The sequence below is a fragment of the Polypterus senegalus genome, chromosome 3, assembly GCF_016835505.1.
Source record: "Polypterus senegalus isolate Bchr_013 chromosome 3, ASM1683550v1, whole genome shotgun sequence".
In the NCBI taxonomy this organism is placed as follows: Eukaryota; Metazoa; Chordata; class Cladistia; order Polypteriformes; family Polypteridae; genus Polypterus; species Polypterus senegalus.
Genome location: NC_053156.1, coordinates 245,430,993 through 245,439,995, shown reverse-complemented (window position 1 = coordinate 245,439,995; position 9,003 = coordinate 245,430,993). Strand labels below are relative to the sequence as shown.

Here is a 9,003-nt window from a genome sequence, read left to right as displayed (position 1 = left end):
GAGGAACTATCTTTTAACATTCATTTATATTTCTAAATGCATTATAATTCTGGAAGTAAATGTGGAGACTCAGCCATTCCATGACAGCATTACATTGTCTTTTATTACAGTATACTTACAGTGTAGTAAGGCATTTTTTTCTGTGTACTCATTCTGTGAGTTGAAAACTGGTCTAAGTTAAGCACAGAATCAAGTAAGGCTTAAAATGAAAAATGAATAATTACCGATACCTCTACTCAACTTACAAAGTAATCGCAAAGTATGTAGGCCAGTAATTATGCTGTAATTAAAGTATAAGTATAGTATATTTAAATAAAAAAACAGTATAAGGTGACTCTGAATATTGAACTGTTCAAACCTTAATGAACAGGTGCAGAGGAAGGGCTCTGTGGAGAAAGCAAGATGCACTCACCATCTGTCTGTCTGAAAATCACAGCTTCTTGCCAAATATAAACAGAATATTGCAAAATTTTCAATAAATGAGTTGTCCTTAATAGCTGCTCAAGTGAGTTCAGCATGGTGGGTGCTCAAAATTTATTTCATAATTTCAACCTGTAACATTGTCATATGCATGGAAGGAAGTTCCAGCATCATGAACAAGTATGTGATATTAAGTGCTTTGTTTTATGTAATTTACTAACATTTAATTTGATCAATTATATTTTTAATAATTACTTATAGCATGAACACTATGAGTTAATAACAGGCTGCACAGGTATGGGGCTCCTTTTACTTGTACCACTTTACTCCTGTGCACTTCAGGAAGTAACTGAATGGAAATGGAATTATCTGTTAGGAAATTATAAAGGCTGAGGCGTAGTAAGTTAATTTCCTCTGCTGTGCTGCACTTTCTTTCATCTGTGCAAATCTATGCAAAGACTATGACATATGAAACTGAATGGAATTAACACTTTTATACAGATGACAAACCGAGTCTTACTCATTTACATTTGATTGAGGAATTGATTCTTTTGGGTGTCAACCGGTTTTGTGGTTTGTTGTTTACAGAGAACTTGCATTGTTTGGCTTCTTGAAATCTTTCTCGCTTTCACTATTGTACTTTGTATTTTGAGTGCTAGAGGAAGGAATAAAGAAAGAAAAGAAAAACAAGCAAACTTGAGAAAGAAGTGGAAAGCAAAGTCAGGACAGAAAGAATAATCTACACAGGTAGGTCTACTCTTCAGAAATAATGAGTTAAATGATAGCTTATGTCTGAGCAATGAAAAAAAATCCTTAACTTTGACTTAACTTCTTAACATGATAGCTCCAAAGCTCAAGATCAGCTTTGACCTAACATTTAATTTTTAGATATCTTACAAGATGTATCCTGATATCCCTATTGTTTTAATGCCAGTTCTTAAATGTTAGGGTCCATTTTTCTAATAGAGACTCAAAAGAGGCCCTCAAACTTAGACTTAGGGGGACTTAGCGAAAGAGTGGAGTTCATCGTTAACTGTCTGTTTTTTGTCTTAGATTTTACATTAAAGACAAGGCTGTATGTTTCTAATAGCCCAGGGATCTCTACTAGTGGTGAGACATGTTTAGGAGGCATACCTGAGGACACTGAATTTTGATAAAACTGGTGTACTTTCTAAAAGACAGCTAGTGAGAATAAAATGGCAGCCTGAGCTCATCTAGTGGGCTCAGGGACAGAAACAGGTAGTGATGAGCAAAATAGTTTTTCACAAAATTGAATTTGCAGTGAAACTCCAGTGTTTTTGTTTCTCCAATAAATTATCAAGATAAATTGCATTTCATTTCCAGTGAAATTTGTACTACTCACAAAGAGATGAAAGATGTCTAGTTTCTGCCTGGAAACGTTTTAATGCATAATTTTGCATGCACCTGCCTCATATTTGTTATTAAAATAAAGATCTCTAAAGAAAAAAAATCGTGAGCCTATTCTCAGCTAGGATATGGTGGTTGCTAGGCAACCATAACTAGTGGCTATTGGTGGCGGCAGCAACTTTTCCTGTACTGTGGAGAAAACTTAGTAGTGTGCACAATGTGTTTTGTGTGTGTTCATGTGGAAAATATGCAGCATGTCAAATTTTTAAAAACCATACTGCATTCCTCTATGCTGAAGTAAATGATACAATAAAACAATAAAATAAATTAAGTTAAAAGGTGGTGTACCATAATGTTAAAATCATTAAGTATCAAAAATGTACCAATCCTAAGTCAGCAAATTTGTAACCAATACAGCAGGACATAGATGTCTATAGCAATGTAATGCACAGGAACCACACTTTAAGACCTTCTATCTAACTTAGCGTCCTCTTGTCCTCATTTAATACGAAGAACTTATAAACCACTAATCAAATTAATGAACAGAAAAAAGCCCCTTGTCATTTCTGATATGTCATGACAGTATTTATATGTACATTGTAAAACAATAGTAACATACATTGAATGGATTCAATTGCATATATGAATAATTAAATAGACTTGACCTCTTTATTATTTTTATAATATTTCATATTGTTTAGTTCACTAGTAATTTATTTAAAATGTTTTAGTCTGAGAATATGCCAGTAAAATATGTAGAAAGGTAATAATAATAATTGTGAACTGGGCCCTTTGTCGCACAGCATTATAATTTTTTATAATGGAAACCAAATTACAAAAGAAAATCCTTGGGCATTGATTCAATAGGAACAGCCTACTCGGAATCACTGTCCGAATAGTAATTATGTGGTGGTGTAGGAGCATTTCTGCTTCTGTCCGTTCACAGTCCGTCTCGTTTTCACAGCGCTGTCATTTCCTCTCATGATGTCTTCTCAACCTTTCTCCAATCTCGCAGGTTGCTTTGTGGCAATCCAAAGAGTAAAGCAATATACAGGGAGTGCAGAATTATTAGGCAAGTTGTCTTTTTGAGGATTAATTTTAATATGGAACAAACACAGTGCTATCAGTCAATCCAAAATGTTAATAAACCTGAAACCTGAATGTTTCGCAACGGAAATGTGAGTGTGAACATCATCAGGGGAATACATATGTGCGCACAATTATTAGGCAACTATTAGTGTGCAGATTTATTATGCAACTAAAGGAAAAATGAAAATTTTCCCATCTCACTTGTTTATTTTCATCTGTTATAGAAAGAATAATAAACAAACGCCTCAAAATTTACAAATAAACATCTCTGACATTTCAAAAAAAATAAATCAATCAATCAATGACCAATATAGCCACCCTTCTTTCCAATAACAGTCATAAGCCTTTCCATTCATGGAGTCTGTCAGTTTCTTGATCTGTTGACGATCAGCTTTTTGTGGAGCAGTGACTACAGCCTCCCAGACACTCTTCAGAGAGGTGTATTGTTTTTCTCCCCCGTAAATCTAGCGTTTAAGAAGTGCCCACAAGTTCTCGATAGGGTTTAGGTCAGATGAGGAAGGGGGGCCTTGTCATTATTCCTTCATCTTTAAGGCCTTTACTGGCTGGCCACGCAGTGGAGAACTTCGATGCAAGTGATGGAGCATTGGCCTGCATAAAAATCATGGTCTTCTTCCTGTATCACTGTTTGAAGAAAGTGTCTTGAAAAACTGGCAGTAGGTTTGGGAGTTGATTTTGAGTTCATCTTCAATGCAAAAGGTCCAACTAGCTCATCTTTAAAAATACCAGCTCATACCAGTACCCCACCTCCACGTTGGAGTGGAGCTCTGTGCCCATTACTGATCCACAGGTCCATCCATCTGGTCCATCAAGAGTCACTCTCATCTCATCGGTCCATAAAACCTTTGAAAAAAATCTGTCTTCAGATATTTCTTGGCCCAGTTTTGACGTTTCAACTTATGTTTCTTGTTCAGTGGTGGTTGGGTTTCAGCCCTCCTTACCTTGGCCATGTCTTTGAGCACTGAACACCTTGTACTTCTGGGCACTCCAGGTAGGTTGCAGCTCTGGAATATGAAAGTACTGGAGGATAATGGGTTCCTGGTAGCTTCACGTTTGATTCTTCTCAAATCTTTGGCAGCTAATTTGCGTCTTTTGTTCTCAACACGTTTCTTGCGACCCTGTTGACTATTTGCAACAAAATGTTTGATGGTTCTGTGATCACACACCAATATCTTAGCAATTCCAAAAGTGCTGCATCCCTCTGAAAGACTTTTTACAATTTTTGACTTTTCAGAGTCAGTTAAATCTCTTTTTTGGCCCATTTTGCCCGAGGAAAACTAGCTGCCTAATAATTCTGCACACCTTGATATAGGGTGTTGATCTCCTTAGGCCACACCCTCCCTCATTACACAAATACACATCACCTGACGTGCTTAAATCCAATAAGCATTCAAGTTAATACAGCTTGGAGTTATATACGCATTAAAAATGATGATATGGTCAAAATACTCACTTGCCTAATAATTGTGCACACAGTGTACACGGAGCAATGGTTATAAAAGGGGGACACATAGGTATCCAGGCTCTTTAAAGCATAAATACGGATCACTTTACTGACATGTGAGCAAGCCACGGTACAACTGTGAGACGCGCAGCACTCGCCGGCTACAACGTAACAATAATAATTTCCGAAATGTGCTGTTGCGTTGTCATTCATTTTACCCACTGTCTTTCTTTCATTCATATGTTACATAGGCACATACCTTTTATCTTTGCCAATCTCATTCTCTAACCAGGCCTTAGGAGATAACCAGCGTAACACTGTCCACCACCCCTTTCGTTATTCTGGCACATTGTTAAAATCCGTGAGTAACAACAACGTACTAAACTGGAAGGTGGTCTACGCATGCGTGGAATTCGCGGACAAACAAAGATCAAGATCTAAATGAAGATCTCTTTATTTAATTTAAATCACAACAATTTGTTTAGTTTGAATGTCTGTGTTTTGAGGTGTGACTGGAGTACTACAGTCTTCAGTAGTATAAGCCTGGAGGAGATTCTTAATGCAATGCCTATGTTTTAGCTGTCTCTCTACTGCCATCTAGTGCTTCTTCTTCTAATTCATTCATGGACAAACAAGATCAAGATCCAAATGAAGATTATATATAGAGATATTAGCAACATCCTGGGCTGTTCAGATCTCAAGATTGCATGCATAATTGTGGATTGCCCAAACTAATCTTGAGTTAATGGGAAACACTTTGTGTTCATGTAGCCGACTTATTCAAGCAATGTTTACTGAGCTAAGTCTCGATTTCATAAGCATGTGTCATGGAATTACCCCCAGGTAAGACTGAATAACAATAAACAGAGACTATCAGTGGGGCACATTTGTTTGAAGAATGAGCTTTTGAAATTGCCTTTCTCCTTTGTACAGGCTCCATTTTACATTACCATCCAGGATCACTTTGTGAAAGGTAGCAGACAATTTGCTCAACTCATGGGTTTTCTTCAATGAAGCTGATAGTCCAAACTCATTAATAGTTCTGAAAGAACACTGTAGACAAATGTCTATTTACAAGCTACCTTCATCAACAGTAGTAACAAAGCCTATTTATTGTATAATTTGTGCACGATTTTGGTCTCCATGCAATAGACAGGACACTACAGCAGTGGAGAAAGTCTCAAGAAGACTGGCTAGGCTGATTCCAGGACTGCATGGTATAAGTTATGGGGAATGTTTGGAGAAGCTGAACCTAGACTGAGCTTGAGACATTTTAGACATTTTGGAAATTTTATGAAAGGGATTAGTACAGTGGATTCCAGCTATTACTATGAAATGAGTTTTACAACAAGAACATGAGGATGAGGAGGAAATGTGTTAATGGCAAATTCTGTACTAACATTAGAAAGTTTTTCTTGATACCAAGAATCATAGACACATGGAATGAGTTTCAAAGTAGTGTGATGGATAGGCATACTGTACTTTTAAAACCTATAAAAATTAGCTTGATATTCACTTTGGAAAAATTAGGTGAGTAGGATTGACATGCTTTCTCGGGTTGAATGGCCTATTCTAGTCAAAATTCTTCTATTGTTCAAACATTCTAATATTCTTATTAATTAGGTAGATAAAACAATAATTTGTAGAAAAACACATTTAGTTACACATTTTTGTTGTTACCAGTTTCCTAAAGACTATGAACTTTGTTTTTGAGTAGGTTTTGTGTTTTCCTGCTACTGCACTAAGTGACATTTTTAATGAGCTGATCAAAATGAAAATTAACATATCTAAATTTTGTAAAAAAAACAAAAACAAAACAAAACAAAAAAAAGCCTCTGCAAGGATTTGAGGAAAATGCCTTGTTACCTTTTAGGAATTAAAAGTGCACTAAGATACCACAAGTACTGAAGATATTTTGTTGTACAAAAAGTAATTTACTATTTACGTTTCTGTTTCTCAGTAATACTTTGCCCAGTATCTTCTATGTGAATTAAAAAACACAATTTGAATTGAACAGTCTCATCTGGAAAATATGATGATGGATCACCTGATCATCTGCAAGGCACACTGCTGTTTACCTTGTGTGTTTATCAAAGTCTCATAATGCTTATTGCTCTGACCAAGGAGAGGGTAAGACAATAATTCTATTAAGTGCCTGGATCAGTGCTTGATCACTACTTATATTTCTTATGCTTATTGAAGGCAAAAGACGCATTACGTATCTGCTAAACTTAAATTCAAAAAAGCTCAATGAAATTAGACACTGGCCACAGAGTTTTAACCCATGTAACGTTTGCGGCACACCTAGTACCATCTGAGCACCACTAAGGTGCTATATCTCCCTTTTAAGATGTATGCTTCATAGAGATGTCGGTGTGCTGGTCATACCTTAAACTTTAAAGGACACTGTCAGTATAATTTATGTGATATGCACCTGCTGGCTTCTCTGTTCAATATGATTTTATGTAAATTATAAAGATGTCCTTGACAGAAACCTGACCTCCAGGGATGCAGGCTGAGATACGGGAAGACACAAGGAGATGAGTGGAACCTGGAAACTTACATTAAGTGAGAAGTGCACAAGAAATCACATAGACTGAGTATCTGAGTTCAATAAAACACACAGTTCAATGAGTCCTTCAAAGACCAGTTGCATGCATTAGAAGAGATGATGCAGCCCAAAGAGAGCTTCTCAAGTGAATAATGACCTTCAGCTCAGCTGGACAGGATTTATGCTCAATAAACAGAAGGCTTTTCATAAGTACTTGAAAGCACCATACTAAAGAAATAATTCAAGAAAGTGTACCTTCTAAAAATCAGTTTATTAAAAATATGAACATTTTATTTAAATATAGTTTTCTTTTTTGTTCTAGTCATTTAACAGTGTACATATACAAGTATGACCTTTGTAACAAAGCCATTACCCATATTAGCAACCCAACAGCGCATAGAGATAGTTACTGGAGGCAGAATAAAATTTGCTCAATGTGTGTTGTAATTCCATATACTTTCTTAGCTATCAATTTCTATTATGTTAATCGCCTTAACACTTTAGAACAAAAGCTTTAACAGTATGCTGTAGTGCATCTATTTGTCACATACAGTATTGCTATGTAACACAAAGTTTTAGTTAAGATCTTCTTACATACCAATAGGTGACTAATTGATGCACTACAGAAAGCCCCTACTTTGAAAATCCTACTACTCATGATACAACACCAAATTCCTAACTTGCAACAAAATCTTTCACATTTAAATTGATTACGCCAACTCCTTAGCAAACTGTTATCCTCACCTAAGGTCTGACACCACAGTTGGACTTTACAAAAAGGGCCAGAGCAGACGCAGTACTTCTTAAGCAGACGCAGGTCTTTTGATGTGTGCAGCAAGCTGCTGGAAATATATCAGTCCATAGTATCCAGTGTGTGCTTCAATGCTGCAGTCTTCTCAGGATCAAAAGAAGCACAATGCCTGAAAAAACTTGTCAGGAAAGCCTTCTCCATCAAAAGACGAACCCTGGACACATTGGAAGTTGTTGTGGAAAAGAGGATGGTGGCAAAATTGGACGTCATGATGAAAAATCCGCCCCAGGAGGCACTGACTTTTAGCCACAAGCTCATTGTACCACAGTGTGTTAAGAGGTGCCTCTGGGTGTCTTTTCTGTCCACTGCTATCAGGCCATTCCCAACTCACTCTTTAGGCTTATTTGGAAATATCTGCATAATATGCATTTAGTTATTTATTTTTATTTCTCATTTAGAAATATCTGTACAATATACATTTATTTATTTATTTAAATTTTTGTATTTATCAATTGATTGATTGGCTGTATTGTCCTGTGAGTCTGTGAGATCCTTGTTTTTTGTGTTTCTGCTGTTAAATGCATCTGAATTTACCCTTAGGAAGTTTATCTAATCTAACCTAATCTAATCTAACATTGTCACTAGTGATAGCAATGGTTACTGAAAACACAGTCATCCATTTTTAAAAAATTGCTTATTTGAATATAGGGTCAGGGAAAAAAAAGCGTATTCCAGCTCCATTGAGCACATGACAGGCCCAAAGTTTAAGCAGGTACTAGTTCATCACAGGACACATTCAGGGCCACAACTGAATGTAGGACCAGTTTAGAGCCACCAACAGGGTGTAGACAAACCTGAGTACCTGGAAAACTTGACAGAGAGCTTGTAAACCTCTATAAAGAGTATGGGCTAGGGTTGAACCCATAACTATGGAACTGTGAAGCAGAAACACAAATGTCTGACAGCCATGCCACTGAGATTTTAAATATACTTTGTATACAATGTATCTTGTCAAGCTTCTGGTACCAATTGTCAAGCTTGGGTCACAGACTTACACAGGAGACTAGAAAAGGGATCAAGTTCCCAAGGAACAAAATCTTTATTGCTGAACTGGCAGGTACAAACACAAGACCTTTTTCAGAAGGAGATTGTCAGCAGTAGAAAAGCCCACAGGTTGCAGCTCTCAAATGTGGCAATCCAGCACCCCTCTCCAGGTCAAAAGAACACAAAGTTCTCCTCATCAAGAGGGTTCAACGGCTCGGAATCAGTGACTGAAGAAGATGCAGTCCAAGGTTGGTCTTTTAAAACCTTGCGTGAGAAACATGTTTCATGGTAAGCCTATAAGCCTTCAGCTGATCCTGC

General features: G+C 36.8%; 1 long non-coding RNA gene across 1 annotated transcript in view; it reads left to right on the top strand.

Moving 5' to 3' along the window:
• The first annotated feature begins 1,043 nt into the window (after nucleotides 1-1,043).
• The window catches only part of LOC120526027, a 31,324-nt gene continuing 23,364 nt past the window's right edge, over nucleotides 1,044-9,003 (top strand). Inside the window, exon 1 of the long non-coding RNA XR_005633062.1 lies at nucleotides 1,044-1,167. This is a non-coding gene — a long non-coding RNA (uncharacterized LOC120526027). The remainder of the gene's footprint in view (nucleotides 1,168-9,003) is intronic.